General features: G+C 40.0%; 1 protein-coding gene and 1 non-coding gene across 9 annotated transcripts in view; one reads left to right on the top strand and one right to left on the bottom strand.

Annotated features, from left to right (window-relative positions):
* The window catches only part of EXOC4 (exocyst complex component 4), a 791,044-nt gene that overhangs the window by 736,167 nt on the left and 36,366 nt on the right, over positions 1 to 18,511 (bottom strand). The gene's annotated exons all lie outside the window — the stretch shown is intronic.
* Positions 7,119 to 7,191, top strand: TRNAG-CCC. Its single transcript has one exon. It is a non-coding gene; the product is annotated as a tRNA-Gly (tRNA).

The following is an 18,511-nucleotide window of genomic DNA, read 5'->3' as shown; positions in this document are numbered from 1 at the left end:
TTACATGAAAGCTACTAGCAAACAATAGCAGTTCTCACCTCTCCTTGGACTGACTCAGTGTGATAGAAGAAATGGGATTTGAAAGGTGAACAGAAGATAAATGATGAAGAGGGAGATTCTCTTGGTGTCAAGTGCAATTTGGAAGATTTAAGACAAAAAGCACTGAATGTATAAAAATGGTGTAGCAATACCTACAACAAATGGAGAAGATGAGGGACTCAGGGAATTTGGAAAACAAAGTGCTAAGTGCAAAGGAGGGGAAAAAAACACAGTATGTATTATATAATCTCATTTATCCATATAAAATTTTATTTGTCTTTTTGTATGTATAGGAAAAGAGAAACACCAAGACTAACAATAATAATGGTAGTAGTAGTAATAATAAAAATAGAGAAGAGATGATTACAAGTGAAAACAGGGAAAAGAGCCCTACCAAGCTCCCTCAAGGAATTAATGTTCAATGACTATTCCCTGATTTGGTTATACATTTAAATAGTCCTCATTCATACAGATAAAGGCAATAACCAGTACCACTATGCATGTGCGTGCTCAGTTGTGCAGTCATGTCCAACTCTTTGCAATCCCAAGGACTGCTAGTCTGCCAGGCTCCTCTGTCCATGGGATCTCCCAGGCAAGAATACTGACGTAGGTTGGTATTTCCTTCTCCAGAGGATCTTCCCACCCCAGGGATCGAACCCACGTCTCCTGCATCTCCTGCACTGGCAAGTGATTCTTTTACCACTGAGCCACCTGGGGCACCCAACCAAGGGCACTACTTTAGGGTAATTGTAATTATGGATATAAGCATGTACCTTAAAAATCATGCATTTATACAAAAGCAATCAAAAGACAGTAGAAGTCATAAAACATCAGTGATCAAAAATGTTGATCACAGATCTATCCTAACATACACAGCAATTTAGGGGAGTAGGGAGAGCGAATATAGAAAACTCTGTGGCTGCCAAATACAAACCAGCCTAAGATAGGGAGGAAAAGGCAATGGCCTAGCCATAAATATATCACTTGTTTTATGATGTGCTATAATCAAATGTCACTAGCAAGTAAGTTTCCTTAAGTTAACCAAGACAGAATCGGGGAATGAGAGAGTGGCAAGCCCTGGGCCAGCTCTGCCCTCTGACGCCTGCCAGTTCCTGTGCACGCTGACCTGCAAGAGCCCCTGCTATGAGACACCCTGTGCCTGGTGCAAGCTGCGGGCAATTCCAGATGGAAAGACTGCCTGCCTCACGAAATGACCAAAGTGTCCCCAAGGAGGAAAAACAACAACAAATTCATTTATACTTATGCTCCAAAATGGATTTTTAACTCGGGTCTCTAGCAGAGAAAAGAGGATGCATTAACCTTTAGTGACATCAAGATCCAGAAAATGAAAAATAATTTGGTAAACCACTGGCCCATCATGTAGCCTTATCCCTCAAGGTAATTAAATCCAGCTGAGATATTTAAGCTTAAAAACCACCCACTGCACAGCCACACTCAATCTGCTTGTAAGAATCTGCATGAAGATTTTTTTTAACCCAAACAGCTCATGTTCCAAGTATAAAACTATACGACAATGTTAACTTTCAAAGCTGCTTAATTTTTCTTAAATATAGCTAAAGCACTTAGCACAGTGCCTGGCCTATACTGAGTGCTCACTCAAGTTATTTTTAATAGAACCTATTTACCACATGGATAAAGCAACCTCAGAGGGTGTTTCCAACGTGTTTTAATGCAGCCTTTGCAGTAAAGTGCTGTTTCCATCATGGAACTATTATTAACCATGCAGACTACAAATTTTCTGAATATGTTTTCTTGACCCAAAATACAAGTACAATTAACATACAATCAAAAATAGTCTCAGAACTTCCAAGATTTGAAAACCTTACCATGAATAACCTCTATTTATGTATGAAGACACAGTGCTTTATTTCCTGGCCTTCACAAATGAAAAGTCTATTTATAAAGCTACAATTATAGAAGCTAAGCAAAGTCAGTGTCTTCCCCGACTCTAACCTTCCTAGGTACTCAAAACAATTTGAACAAAATAGTTGTAAATGCATATATTTGATCTCTAGAACATCAGTTTAGAAACCTGACATTTATCTTCTGTGGTTTTAAGTAACTTGTACCATAAAGCTTATGCATAAGCAAAACTTTGTAGGCAGCAGTGAATGCAACCACCACTTTTAATGCTGTTATACTGAGGGGTCGGATTTTTAGGTATTTCCTAACATTCAGCCTTTACTAGAAGAGAAATCCTTAAATATCCATCTATAGGGCTTTCTCAAAATGGCTCCGTGGTAAAGAATCCATCTGCCAATGCAGAAGCTGCAGGTTTGATCCCTGAGTCAGGAAGATCCCCTGGAGGAAGAAATGGCAACCCACTCCAGTATTTTTGCCTGGGAAATAGCATGGACAGAGAAGCCTGACGGGCTACCGCCTATGGGGGTCACAAAGAGTTGGACATGACTGAGCAACACACACAGTTAGAAATGTGTGTAACTACTGATGAAAAAATATCACTAAAGGATTTTTTTTTCATGTGTGGGAAGTGGTCATTTTATAAATTATTTCACATTTTCTAAATTTAGTGATCACAGAGCACTTTGTAAACAACAGGTTGATGAAACATCAACAGAAATTCAGAAGATGCAGATGAATTACAGTGGACAGCAACAGGTTCACTCTTTGAGAAATAATCAAAATTGGATTCAAAAGTGTGACATACAACACTGAATAATGTCACAAATATATATTAAAATTATAGGACAAGACACAGCAGGTGAAAAGTAAAACAGACAACATACAGTCAAATAGTTCACTAGAAAATGCTGTCTATTTATCTCACAGATATAATACCATGAATTTATGGACCAAATGATCTCCACCATGACCTCTCAGGTACACCACACCATGTCTTAGAAGACAGATTACTAAATAATGAACCAACCAGATGTTATTTGGAAGCTTTCTTACACATAGTTTCAAAAATAAATCAGTATGGGGAAGGCATAGGGAAGAGATAGATATCAACAGGGAATTTTTTTCAGAGAACACCTATAATAATAAAATAAGAACAGTAATGTTCTAACTCACCAGAGTGAGAAACTACTCATACAGATAAATCTGTTCTGGAGTTGAAAAGAAATATTTCTTTTAGGACTATGAATGCAAGCAAACATCTACAAAATGTTTTAACACATGATATAGAACAGGGCAGTGTGTTTCACTATTAACAACTTATCCATTTAGACCAATGAGGACCTACCGTACAGCACATGAACTCTGCTCCATGTTATGTGGCAACCTGGATAGGAGAGGAGTTTGGGGGAGAACGGATACATGTTTAAACATGGCTGAGCCCGTTCGCTACTCACCTGAAACTACCATAACACTGTTGATCGGCTGTACCCCAATACAAAATTAACAGCTGAAGGGAAAAAAATCCACTTAGGAAAATAAGTTCTGAAAAATATTTCCATAACTCAAGAAATAGGTCAAAGGTACAGTTAAACTTGGAGAAGGAAACGGCAACCCACTCCAGTCTTCTTGCCTGGAGAATCCCATGGACAGAGGAGCCTGGCGGTTTGCAGTCCACGGGGTCACAAAGAGTCAGACACAACTGAGTGACTAATACAACAGATAAATTGTATACAATCAAGAACTGTCTGGTGTTTTCCAAAAAAAATTTTGCTTTGAGAGATGAATCTACAACAAAGGAAATCTTCGTAATGAGAACTACAGTGCCCTTAAATTTTCTTTCCCAGATAACTATTTCTCAATTGCATTTTAGTTTAAATTAGAAATAATTATTCCATGGTTAAGTGTTTTCTACCAGCCTGACTCAAGCTGATTAAGTAAAAAGATCTAGTTTTGTGCTTAACATGAACCAATGGAAATGTCTTTGAGGAACACCAGAGTTGGCCATTCTCAAACATCTGCTTCACTGAAAAAAAATGCTGAGAAAGAAACCACTGATATTTATTTTTCTGGTTGGGAGAAGTGAGATACACAAAGATGAATGACAATAGCAACTTTCTAAACAGAACTAAGGTTCAAGCCAAACAACAAAAGCAAACAAACCAACAACAACAAAAAGAAAAGCCTTTTAAATATAAGCCAAAGAATCCAACCTGGTAACTAAACCATCTGCTAGCTAATAAAAGTGCTTATTTTGACAACAGTGTTACCTAAAAGAGACAAATGTGTTGCCACTGTTGAGTCCAAAAGAAGTATTTCCTTCAGGACTCTGACAATTACATGGTTCCAAAATGTTCTATCACTTTTCAATAGGTCAGTAAGTCTTCCTTATGGAAGCATTTTTCTAGTTCAACAATCTAACCATTCTGAAAATGTTACTGTGGCCCAACTTACAGATGTAATAGTAAGATATAAAATTAGACTATTCCAGAGAATTGATTTTGTCCCTGCCCACAAGTATACAAGATACAAGTCTAAACAGTCTCAACTAAATAACACCAAAAATCTCTGGCTATGAACAAAAGAAACATGCCTTGGGAACCAAGATTTACTCAGTACCAGGTCACCAGTCTGCACCACTGGGCCCCTGAACTGTGGGAAGGCAAACTGGTGTCTTCAAGCCCTGTTCCTCAAGAGTCCTCCACCCTGAATTCCCCATGGGCTCATGGGATCCCAGATGGACCCAAGAAGTCTTAGTCTGAATGAAATATGCTTCACACCCACCTCAACACAAGCAGAGATGTTTCCCACCATTCATTTACCAAACATTCCCATTTAGCTGTACCATATTTCCCAAAGTAGAGATTTTATCAGACAGAAACTGGTAAAAGAAACCAAGCACACATTAAATAAATAAATAAGAGTCACCAGGACTTCATGTCTTAGTTTGAAATTTGAACCATATGGAACTACTGTTTTTACCAGTCAAAAAGGATCAAATATTGGCTGTTTCATATGGTTCAATCTAATAGATTAAGGAGCCAGTCTGAAAGCCTTGATGTACCCAGGAAAGCACTGAACTGTTTGTAGAATGTTGCAGTCCTTATAGTCCTAATAGATATTTAGCCGCACAGAGGAACTAGGGACAATTTTACTTGCAGAATATAGTATCATATTATACCTATAGAACAGAAAACAGAGAAGTATGTGATCCCAAAGGATTCTGTTCACAAAAATCTTACCTGTTAAATATAAACGATAATAGAATTTACACTTTTTAGGTATAAACGTTATCTGCTCGTTTGTGTTTAAAGCACAACACCAACCACCACACAGGGCCTAAGGAGAGGATGGCTTAGACTTGCTTCCCAGGCGGCCCTAGTGGTAAAGAATCCGCATGCCAATGCAGATGTAAGAAATGCATATTCGATCCCTGGGTCTGGAAGATCCCCTGGAGAAGGAAATGGCAACCCTCTCAGTATTCTTGCCTGGAGAATCCCATGGACAGAGGCGCCTGGTGGGCTGCAGTCCAGGGGTCGCGAAGTGTCGGTCATGACTGAAGCGACTGAGCACTTAGCACGCTCTGCACACAAAAGTATAGGACATACAAGGGAGAATAAAGGGCTCAGGCTACTGTGGCGGTTTCAGGGGGTCTTAGGAATTCAGCAGAAAGCCAGAATCCCTGATCCCAGCTTCACTGGAGACTCTTGAGAGGGGTTCAGCTCCCCAGGGTTCAGTCTGGCCTCTGACTGAAGGCCTTAGGGCTAACTGGCAGTTTGGTACTTAAGACGGACTTCCCAAGAAAGCTGCAAAGGGCAAGGCTGAGTGCCTGAAGCAAGAACACATGTTTTCTCCCCACTAACTCCCCTGCTTATAGCCAATCAACAACGATCAAATCAGGCCACCGAAAAAGCCCATTCTTAAAGTCAGTCCGCTAACATATTAATACTATTGATCAGCCCCATTCAAGTGCCCCTTCTTTTCCCTCAGGAAACCCGATACGTATAATGCAGACTCAGCAGGCTCTCACCACTACGAACAGGGTGCTGGCTACTTCCGCTCTCCCTTCATTACTGCCAGGGCTATTGCATGTTTTTATTTAATAAACTTTCATCAGTTCAAATGAAGGGCTGTTATTAGCTGAGCTAACAGCCAAATGATAATGCTCCAGAGAAATATCAGTGCTTGTCAGCGCATTAACAAAGAGAGGACAAGGGCTGAGGTCAAGCACGTGTCAATGTAAATGAGGCCATATTAGGTACTAAAGGCTTAATGCAATAGACTGCTGGGGAGATAATGGAATTTACAGGATAAAGCAAATGAGATGAAGTTATTGATAAGTGAAGAAGGGAGGAGGACCTATAAAATCAAAGGCCTTTTTCTTGTGAATTTCTCCTGTAAAGAATCTTCAAATAGACCTTAGAAAACAAAATTCAAAAGAGATCAAATGTACCTTCCCTTCCAGCTTCACGAAAGATCTCATCCTGTCTGCTGTTTATCAGTCACTAAGTTGTCCAATTCTTTGTGAACCCGTAGACTAGCATGCCAAGCTTCCCTATCCTTCACAATTTCCCAGAGTTTGCTCAAATTCATGTCCACTGAGCCGGTGATGCTGTCTAACCATCTCATCCTCTACCACCCTCTTCTCCTTTGGCCTTCAATAGTTCCCAGCATGAGGGTCTTTTCCAGTGAGTCGACTCTTCACATCAGGTGGCCAAAGTGCTGGAGCTTCAACATCAGTCCGTCCAGTGAATATTCAGGGTTGATTTCCTTTAGGATGGACTGGTTTGATCTCTTTGCAGTCCAAGGGACTCTCAACAGTCTTCTCAAGCACAACTCAAAAGCATTAATTCTTTGGCGCTCAGCTTTCTTTATGGTCCAACTCTGACATCCATACGTGACTACTGGAAAACCATAGCTTTGACTGGACGGTCCTTTGACAGGAAAGTGATGACTCTGCTTTTTAATATGCTGTCTAGGTTGGTCACAGCTTTCCTTCCAAAGACCAAGCATCTTTTAATTTCATGGCTGCAGTCACCAACAGGAGTGATTCTGGAGCCCAAGAAAATAAAATCTGTCATTGTTTCCACTTTTTCCCTTTCTGTTTGCCCAGAAGGGATGGGGCCGGATGTCACGATCTTAGTCATCCTATGACTGCCATGAAACACTGGCTTGTTCTAAGAGCATACAGAGGCACTTCCCTAGTGGTTCAGTGGCTAAAACTTTGCACTCCCAATGCAGAGGGCCCAGGTTTGATCCCTGGTCAGGGAGGGAACTTGACCCCACATGCCACAACTAAGAGTTTGCATGCCATGACTAAGGATCCTGCATGTGGCAACTAAGACTGCACAGCTAAATAATAAATAAATAAATAGAAGTATGCGCTGTGCTTAATTGCTCAGTCATGTCTGACTCTGCGACCCCAGGCTCCTTTGTCCATGGGGATTCTCCAAGCAAGAATACTGGAGTGGGTTGCCATGCCCTCCTCCAGGGAATCTTCCCAACCAAGGGATTGAACCCAGGTCTCCCGCAGTCCAGGGGAATTCTTTACTGTCAGCCACCAGGGAAGCCACATAAAAGCACACCAGTCTTTAAACTATTTTTAACCTTTCCTGAAGGTCCTCCCTTATTTTTGCTTTTTCTTAAACATCAGAGCATTCTACCACATCTAATTCTTATATTTTATTAAAGCCAATCTTTTTTTTCTTCCTCTTGTAAAGACTGGGAACTAGGTCTTCTAAGATATCCATCCCATTAGCACAGAATGACAACATCTGAAAAATGAAAGGTAAGAATTTTCTCCGAGAAGGCAATGGCAACCCACTCCAGTACTCTTGCCTGGAAAATCCCATGGATGGAGGAGCCTGGTAGGCTGCAGTCCATGGGGTTGCTAAGAGTTGGGCATGACTGAGCGACTTCACTTTCACTTTTCACTTTCATGCATTGGAGGAGGAAATGGCAACCCACCCCAATGTTCTTGCCTGGAGAATCCAGGGACGGTGGGGCCTGGTGGGCTGCTGTCTATGGGGTTGCAGAGTCAGACATGACTGAAGCAACTTAGCAGTAGCAGCAAGAATTTTCTATTTTAAGAGGCCTTAAAAATTGTTAAGATTGAGGCCCCACTCCAATTTTACAGATTAAAAAAAAAGAAAGGTGGGGCCCAAATATCTATTCTTTATCTTTATTCTTCTTTAAAATTATAAAAGTAATAGATGCACAATCAAAAAAACCTGAAAAACAGAAAAACCAAACAGGAAAGATCCATATCCAGTCAGATAAAGTTATAAATTTTAACCTGACACCAATTATTTTTCTGCACAAAGTTCTTACAAAAACAGTTACTTTCCAATATGTTTTCTCCCCACTTGGCAATATATTGAGAATATCCACCCACCACCAAACATGATTTTTAGTGTTTTGATACTAGTCCATAATATGAATATTCCATAAATGACTTAAACCAACTCCCTATTAAGTAACTGCTAATTATTTTTACTTCCATAAATCTTATTGTGATAATTATCCTTGTATATATATATTTTGGAACACCTCACAATTAAAATTCTGAATTCTTTACTTAACATTCAAGAAGTAGAATTTCAAGTCCAAAGTTATTTCAGGCTTCTGATGCATAATGCCATATTAAGAGCCTTATTTTTTTCTAAATGGACTTTTAAGAGCTCTGTCCACAATCACTTTCCTAATGAAATTAAACTATACCTAAGATCTTGTAAGATAAGGGTTGTAATAGTTTATGGAAAAGCCCCCCCACCCCAAAATCCTTCTTTCTTCCTAATCTTATGATCTGTTCATCTTCAGTTCTCATTGTTAACCAAAGTTTAGGCTCTCCACACACCGGTGCCAAATCAAGCTTTGGAGACAGAATTTGGGGTGAGGCAGAAATCACTGCAGACAGTGACTGCAGCCATGAAGTTAAAAGATGCTTGCTCCCTGGAAGGAAAATTATGACAAATCTAGACAGCATATGAAAAAGCAAAGACAATCATTTTGCTGACAAAGGTCGGTATGGTCAAAGCTATGGTTTTTCCGGTAGGCGTGGAACATAAAATGTTCCAGTAGCTGGAACATAAAAACGGCTGTCAGCTCAGTCGTGTCCGAATCTTTGCGACCCCATGGACTGCGGCACACCAGGCCTCCCTGTCCATCACCAACTCCCAGAGTTCACTCAAACTCATATCCATTGAGTCGGTGATGCCATCCAGCCATCTCATCCTCTGTCTTCCCCTTCTCCTCCTGCCCTCAATCTTTCCCAGCATCAGGGTCTTTTCAAATGAGTTAGCTCTTCACATCAGGTGGCCAAAGTATTGGAGTTTCAGCTTCAACCTCAGTCCTTCCAACGAACACCCAGGACTGATATCCTTTAGGATGGACAAGCTGGATCTCCTTGCAGGCCAAGGGACTCTCAAGAGTCCTCTCCAACACCACAGTTCAAAAGCATCAATTCTTCGGCGCTCAGCTTTCTTTACAGTCCAACTCTCACATCCACACATGACCACTGGAAAAACCATAGCCTTGACTAGATGGACCTTTGTTAGAAAAGCAATGTCTCTGGTTTTTAATATGCTGTCTAGGTTGGTCGTAACTTTTCTTCCAAGGAGTAAGCATCTTCATGGCTGAAGTCACCATCTGCAGTGATTTTGGAGACCAAAAAAATAAAGTCTGCCACTGTTTCCATTGTTTCCCCATCTATTGCCATGAAGTTATGGGGCCAGATGCCATGATCTTAGTTTTCTGAATGTTGAGTTTTAAGCCAACTTTTTCACTCTCCACTTTCACTTGCATCAAGAGGCTTTTGAGTTCTTCTTTGCTTTCTGCATATGTGTCATCTGCATATCTAAGGTTATTGATATTTCTCCCGGCAATCTTGATTCCAGCTTGTGCTTCATCCAGCCCAGCGTTTCTCATGATGTACCCTGCATATAAGTTAAATAAGCACAGTCACAATATACAGCCTTGACGTACTCCCTTTCCTATTTGGAACCAGTCTGTTGTTCCATGTCTGGTTCTAACTGTTGCTTCTTGACCTGCACACAGATTTCTCAGGAGGCAGGTGAGGTGGTTTGGTATGCCCATCTCTTTCAGAATTTGCCACAGTTTGTGGTGATCCACACAGTTAAAGGCTTTGGCATAGTCAATAAAGCAGAAATAGATGTTTTCCTGGAACACTCTTGCTTTTACAATGATCCAGTGGATGTTGGCAATTTGATCTCTGGTTCCTCTGCCTTTTCTAAATCCAGCTTGAACATCCAGAAGTTCACTGTTCACGTATTGCTGAAGCCTGGCTTGGAGAATTTTGAGCATTACCTTACTAGCATGTGAGGTGAGTGCAATTGTGTGGCAGTTTGAGCATTCTTTGGCATTGCCTTTCTTTGGGTTTGGAATGAAAACTGACCTTTTCCAGTCCCATGGCCACTGCTGAGTTTTCCAAATTTGCTGGCATACTGAGTGCAGCACTTTCACAGCATCATCTTTTAGCATGAAGCCTGGGCACTGAAGAATTAATGCTTTTGTATTCTGGTGCTGGAGAAGACTTCTGAGAGTCCCTTGGACAGCAGTGAGATCAACCAGTCAATCCTAAAGGAAATAAGCCCTGAATATTTATTAGAAGGACTGATGCTGAACCTGAAGCTCCAACACTTTGGCCACCTGATGCAAAGGGTCGACTCACTGGAAAAGACCTTGATGCTGGGAAAGATAGAAAGTAAATGGAGAAGGGGGCGGCAGATGATAAGATGGTTGGATGGCATCACCACCTCAATGGACATGAATCTGAGCAAACTCTGGGAGAAAGTGGAGGACAGAGGAACCTGGCATGCTACAGTGCATGGGATCACAAAGGGTCAGGCCGGACTTAGTGACTAAGCAACAACAATGGCTGTTTTAGCCAATATGTGAGAACAAAAAGTTGTAAGAAATCGGAAGTTTGGGGCTAAAGCAAAAATCCTATTGTTTGCAGATGTGATGATGTGCTTTTCTATTGAGAAAAACCAAAATAAACTACAGGTGAATGTGTTTTTAAAAAATGGAGGTAGGCAACCATAAGTAATTGGTATTGGGATGAATCTCAGGGAAAATAAACTTCCTTGGCAAGTTCCCCCTATCTTGTCAAAGCCAACCAAAACTGCCAACCAGCATTCTCAGGCCACCATCAGGTTGAGAGAGGGATCCCAACGATGACAAGCACTGCCATCTGCCACCACTGACGCACGCACAGGGTCCCCAGCTAGCCACAGACTTACCCATCGAAATCCTGCTCCAACAAGTCCCTACAGGCAAAGACAGCAAAGCACTTTTGTGTTATTCTTGACTGAGATCACTCCTCCTACAGACCTGAAATGCATACACATAAGCGTGTACAATTCCAGTTCATCTGCTTATAACAGGTATGCATCAGTGACGGCAGTACCAGGAGAGAAATGCTGCTTAACGGGACAAGCCCGGGACTACAACTTTTTCTTTTCACCCAGCCTTGTGTGATAGTGGGCTTCCCTGGTGGCTCAGACGGTAAAGCATCTGCCTGCAATGCGGGAGACCCGGGTTCGATTCCTGGGTCGGGAAGATCCCCTGAGAAGGAAATGGCAATCCACTCCAGCACTCTTGCCTGGAAAATCCCATGGACGGGGGAGCCTGGTAGGCTACCGTCTATGGGGTCGCAAGGACACGACTGAGCGACTTCACTTTCACTTTCTTTTGTGTGATAGTGATAACAATCATGCTCCCTACACCACAGATTTGTATATTGCCTTCCATTTCACAAAGTACTTCACATGTACAAAATTGCATTTTTATTCTCACCACCACTTTATAATATAGACAGGTTAAGTATTCCTCTACAGAAGAGGATACTGGAAGAAAGGAAGCAATGCATTTGTCTAACCTCACAAAACTGGTAAATTGTTGGGTCAGGACTAGAATTAAGAAGTTCTGGCTTTTCAACCCATTTTTGGTTTTACTATACCATGCTGGACCTAGCCACCATCTGTCAATAAATGTGGGCCCCAATTTCAATCCATTAAATCCCAGCAATAAGTCAGATAAGAAAGAACACACAGTAAAGATACAGAAGTCAGAGCACCAAAATGACAGCTCTAAAAAGTTCCAAGTCAGCTCAACTCTGGAGAGCATCTAATCTACCCAGTAAACAAAACTCACACTGACCAAATAATCAGGCTACAAAATCAGAATAAGAGCCTGATACTCATCAGCTCTACCTGAAAGCTGCACTAGAGGAAAGCAACAAGTAACTTTTAGTCAACCTTCAACATGTCTACATACACATGAATATTGCCACGTGATGTCTGTCTTAACACAAATATTTTATTTCCAGCTACTACTTAGAGCAAGTGTTAAATGAAGTCAAGGACAATTGGTTTTGGTCTGTTTTACAGCACAGGCTATAAACCACATCACTGGTTCCAAACCTGTCCACACATTGGAATCACTTGGAGAATGCCAACAATTACAGAAGTTACTGTCCCATCCTCAGAGATTTCAAGCCTAGGGTGCAACCTGGGCTTTAGGGTTCTTGAAGGATTCCCTGATGTACAGAGTTTGGGAACCACTGCCCTACAGCCAAGTGAGCCAACTGAAAACTGCTGAACGTGATGAGGTTTAGTGAAACAACACACAGTTTCTATGTGCTTTAAAAGAGGCAGATTAAAAGCAGATACAAAGAGCAAAGCAAAAGAAAAGGGAAGCTACTACAATAAGCCAGTGCCTATCAAACAGTGTGGCTTTTAAAAACCCCAGCCTTCAAAATCAAACATAAATTAAAAGGGCAGGGGTAAATACTCACCCCACACACACACACACACAATGGAATATTACTTAAGTAACAGGAAGGAACAAAATTGGGTCATTTGCAGTGATGTGGATGGACCCAGAGTCTGTCATACAGAGTGAAGTCAGAAAGAGAAAACCAAATATTGCATATTCACACATACATATAGGCTCTAGAAACATGGTACAGGCTATTTGCAGGGCAGGAACAGAGACGCAGCTATGAAGAACGAACATGTGTACAAAGGGGCAGAAGGGGAGAGTGAGACAACTGGAGAGAGTAGCATTGAAATATACATATATACACTACCACGTGTGAAGTAGACAGCTAGTGGGAAACAGCTGCATATAGCACAGGGAGCTGAGCCCAGTGCTCAGTCATCACCTAGATGGGCAGGATGGGGGTGGGAGAGGGGTACACGGGAGGCTCAAGACGGAAGGGATACATGCATAGTTAGAGCTGATTCACGTTGTTGCAGAGCATGAATCATCAAAATACACTCAAGCAGTTATACTCCAATAAAAAATAAAACAAAAAATAAAATAAATTAAAAGGTCAATGAGTGAGAAAAATAGTTACTACAAAGCCTGTACTTTTACTCTCCAGGAGAAAAATGCTGCTGCCACAGTAAAACTACTTACTTATTTAGGGATCCAAAAACCAAGGTTATTCATTTACTAACTTTATTTTTAGCTTTTCCTTAATCTTTTTGCCAAGAAAATTAGATGTAGGTGTTTTAATTCAGGGTTCCCAAAGAGAGCTGAAAGCAGCTACGGCCGACCGGCCTATCAAAATATTAATGGCAAACCATACTTCCCCACTCCCAGCCCCTGGATTCCTGGAACTCCTGTGGTACTGATCATGATATGAGATGCTGTTTATTTCCTCATCATCTGTCTCTTTCTACTAGCATGTAAGCTCCTTCAAGGTTAAGGTCACCTTCACAGATCCATGTACCAACAACGGCATTGTCATATTCGTTTGTCCATCTATCAAAACACATGCCAAATTCTTTGCTGATCAATTATTAGTATAGAATCTTGGCATCAGTTTTTAAGATCAATATTCTACACTAGGAACAGATGGGTTTTAATGGTGGCTATTTCATTATTGATCACGGATACATTTTTTTTTATCATGTTGTACAGAAATCTATATGGAATACTGAAACATTCTGCAGGCACCAAACCACTTCACGTTACATCCAGTAAGTTCACTAGAATGTTTCAGCTCCTGATAGCCATAGTGCTTTCATCTCAATACCACTTCCAGACTCAGGAGAGAAAAAAACAGTCCTGTGAGAGCTCAGAAACTTTCAAGCCATGTAAGGGGATATGCATTTTGGCCCCTTGTTTCTTACTTGTACACTATTTTATAATGGAAGCATGATCACCCCTTGCCTATCCATAAAATGAGAAGAGAGTCTATTTGCTAATGACACAGGTTTACTGGCACCAATGGGACCAACTTCACTGGCCCACTGGGCCTGCCATCTAAGCAGTGACAGAAAGAATAACAACTCTAATACTAAAGTCAAAGGAAGTCAATACTTATGATAGGCATCCTCTGAAAGTGAACTGGCCTACATCTGACTACAATACCCAACAGATTAACACACCTGGTCACCTAAGACTAGATTTTGCAACAAACTGATCCTGGGTAGCTTACCAACAAATTACACTGTTTACCACTGGACAGTCAGTGGGTACCCATTGAGCATATTCTTGATGTAGGCTTAAGAGGTGATTGATAACACAATCTGGAATTTGTTCCCACCAGATCCCAAAAACATGGTCTAGAACTTTGAGGTCTTGGTCATCCAACTATGCATGTGTTAGAACAGAAGAGATGTGTGTTCTGAGAAAAATTCTCTCTCTGCCTGCAGGGATTCCTTGACCATATAAAATGTGGAGTGGTCTTTCACTCAGGGCAAGAAGAAAAGGAATCAGAATTGCCTAACTTAGTCCCACTTCAACTCTTAGCTCAAAACAAGTCCACCTCAGACTGGTTTTTGACAGTCTAACATGGTAGCGATCACCACATCCTTTCTTACAGTATCAGTAAACAAATTAATTACAAACAGCATTTCTAAGGTCTTACTATGGATACTTGGTATACTTTACATACATAGCTTACTACTTCTGTTGTTTATGTTCTGGTTTTTTGGCCATGAGGCATGTAGGATCTTGGCTCCCTCACCAGGGATCAAACCCACACTGCCTGTAGGGGAAGGTGAAGTCTTAGCCACTGAACCGCCAGGGAAGTCCAATAGCTTAATATTTCATTTAATCCTTTCAACAACCCTGAGGGCATCCAATTATTCTCAATTCCAACTTTCAGCTAAGCCAAATTAAATAATTAGCCCCTAGGCATTCAGCTAGTACAAGTCAAAGCTGGGATTCAAGCCCAGGTCCACCTGACCCCCAGGAAGCCCCATGCTCACATTCACAGCCTTGAATGTTGTCCAACAATTGCAAAGGATCTTGAAAACTAAAAATATGACCAATAGAGTTATTTTTATCATAGGATCTTTGAAAACTATGCAATTAAGTAGCTGTTTTACTCTCTTTATCCCAAATGTGGGCACAATTTCATAGGGTAAGTGAAATAATTCCACCATACCATTCTCTCAGCAAAGCACTCTGGGACCTCTAAGAAGGCAGCCAACATAAATATGCTATTATAATTATCGTTAACAATCCCTATCTGGCTATACAGCTATGGATTCTTTTTAAAAAGGTGTTATAAATAAAAAAGACAAAATGATCACGAAACATTCAAAACCTCTACAATCTCAGGAAGCCTTAGAAATGAAAAAATTATTTTAGTCACAAGCCTTGTGACTGTCAGCTAAAGTGCTTCAAAACTACTCGCACAGGCTTGGTTTCCACTGATTGAATGCAATTATGAATTGACTTCTATAGGTTGATAAATCAGAACTTGTGTAAGTGGTTTTCAAAGCTCATCTGTGCAATTTCGGTTTGATGCAGACTTCCACCCAAAACTCTCCTTAAAAAAAAAAAAACAGTTTGTAAAAATATTAACTATCATGAAATACCTTCCTGGTTGGCTCACGCCACTGGAAAGAAGCTGCTATTCTTATATTAATAATTCTTCCCAGAATTAATCAGTCATTGTACATTAGAACCAGCAGCTGGAGTGTTTTGAGTGATAATGAAACCTGTAACAAGGCATCTTCGGCCGTCTTTTCAAGACAATAAGGGAATTAAAATTTCAATTTAAATGCAGAGGTTTGAAACACGCTTCACTGGCAAAATTACTTCAATTAATGTGAGTGGAATACAAAGGACAGACTGCAGAAATGTGATGCAGCAACCAGAAATTATGTCATTAATGTGCTTGCATCAACCCGGCACAATGACTGCAGAGGTCTAATTTAAACCGTACATATCACAAAGCTACAGGCTACAATATTAATCAAGTCTCTGATTTCAACATGACGGATACAGGCTTCTTGCTGGATCACTTTTAGCTTTTCATAAGCTAACAGCAGCTGTTTACCTTGAAAGAGGAAACAAAAGGCCAGGCCTATTTGCAGACATCCCCTGTCATGACAATTTAATTATTTTATGCAATACTCAGGTTATCATATCAAAAGAAATAAATATCCCATCTAGAAGCCGAGTCTGTAGCCATCAGCCCACTCTGATGGTGAAGCAGGATTTGCAGGAGCTGACACGATCTATGGGTCACCACTGATTTATTTACTCTGGATTTATTAACCTGAGGAGGGATTAAATTATTGGGCATCTGCACCTGCCTTAAAATGGAAATGCAAAATCTTTTGATAAAAAGATCCAAGGAAATCAGAGGGGTTTGAAAGACTAGACTGTTCTGCCTTCACTTTCTTCTGATGTCTTTTAGCAAAGATTTTCATTTGGACTCTTGAGATGCCTTAAGTAGATTTTACTTCTAAGAGCACATAACCACGGGGAAAAGCAATGTGATTATTTTCTCATATGAATTCCAATAAAAAAGCAATTATAGACCTTACCATTTATTCACATACAAAAGGCAAACTGAAGAATATTTCCAACTTTTTAAGCACATCTTAAATCCCGCCTCCATGAAATCTTCATTGTATGTTAGGAAATGCTAACCCCCCCAGGTCATGCAAAGCAACTACCTCATCTGGAAAATGGAGAGGACATCAGAAACCTCTCTCTCATAAGAGTATTGTAAGAATTCAGTGTTTAAAATGGTACCAGCACACAGTGAGGGCTCAATACATATTAGCTAGTATTATAATTATACTTTTGTTGTTCATTTAAACACTCTAGAAAGGAAAGGTTAGGAATGAGAGAACTTTGCCATTAAGAAAACAAAAAGATTAACAAAAGCCACAAACCAGAGGGAAAAAGTCAGACCCGAGCTTGTAGAAAGGAAGTGCCCTTTTCTATTTATTGGTAAGACAGTCTTCCACAGAGCTACCCATTTGGCTAATCGTCAGTGAACTCTATGTAAAGTGCATTATGCTAAGTACAGGGTAGACAAAAATAGGTAAGACATAGTCCTTGCCCTTAACGACCTACCATACAAACAAAAGCAACTATATTCCTGTGAAATACATGCAGCTTATGGAAATAAATTTACTCATGTTAAGCATTAATACTACAATGAATATATAATAATTCATTTTTTAAAAAAATAAGGTAAGTATCTAATCACCTAGGGCATTCAGAAACTTGATGAAATTTGAGCCACATCTTAAAGAAGAATAAATCATCATTTTCCAAGTAGGAAGGATATAGATTAGGTTTAAAGAAATGTATGGTTAAGAGCTACTGCTTTAAAAAGCAACCAGAAGCTGACAGTCAGAAGTACAACTAACAAATACATGTAGTGTCGCTGAAGGAGTACATTACTAAGCATTATTATTACAAAGGACATAAATTAAAGCTTTAACAAATGAGAGACAGCCTGTTCACAATATAACAATTGTGAAAGACAATATTACAAAGAAGACACTCTCCTAAATTTAATCAAAATTTCATCATGTTGGGACTTCTCCGGCAGTCCAGTGGTTAAGTTTCCACACTTCCTATGCAAGGGACATGGGGTTCCATCCCTGGTTAGTGATCTACAATCCCACATGCTGCAGAGCATGGCCAAAAAGTTTTTTTAAAAGTTCCACTCATGCTTTTAATGGAACCTGACAAGCTGATACTAAAATTCCTATGGAAGAGTAAAATAACAAACATGTGAAGATAAACAATAAATGTGTAAAGAGTAAAATTAAAAAATAAAATGTGTCAAGAATAGCATAGTTCTGAATAGCAAAGTGAGGGAATGTCTTCACCTGCTATCAAGATATATTTTAAAATTATAGTAATTAAAACAGCATGGTTTTGGTGCAGATACAGACAAGACTAACTAAACAAAATAAAGAGATCAGAAACAGACCCATGCACATATGCAAACTTGGTATGTGACCAAGGTGGAATTATAACTAGCAGGAAATGAATTCAATAAATGGCTTGAGCCAAGTAGCTATACTGAAGGTAAAATCAGATCTCTAGTTCATGCCATATACATTTTAAGTGGATTAAAGACAACAGTATAAGAAATTCTCTTTGTGACAGTGGGATAAAAAAAAATAAATTTCTCAAAAGAAGTCATAAAGGAAAAAAAGACTGAAAAACATTGTTGAATTAAATTTTAAAACTGTTTAATAAAAGACACCATAAACCAAAAGATTCTACCAACTGGGAAAAGATATTTACAATCCATCTAACAAAAAATTAGTATCCAGAGTGAAGAACTACGAAC

This window comes from Bubalus bubalis, chromosome 8 (genome assembly GCF_019923935.1).
Source record: "Bubalus bubalis isolate 160015118507 breed Murrah chromosome 8, NDDB_SH_1, whole genome shotgun sequence".
Taxonomy (NCBI): domain Eukaryota; kingdom Metazoa; phylum Chordata; class Mammalia; order Artiodactyla; family Bovidae; genus Bubalus; species Bubalus bubalis.
Note: the sequence above shows the minus strand (reverse complement) of the source record. Positions and strands in the feature narration are given on the sequence as shown.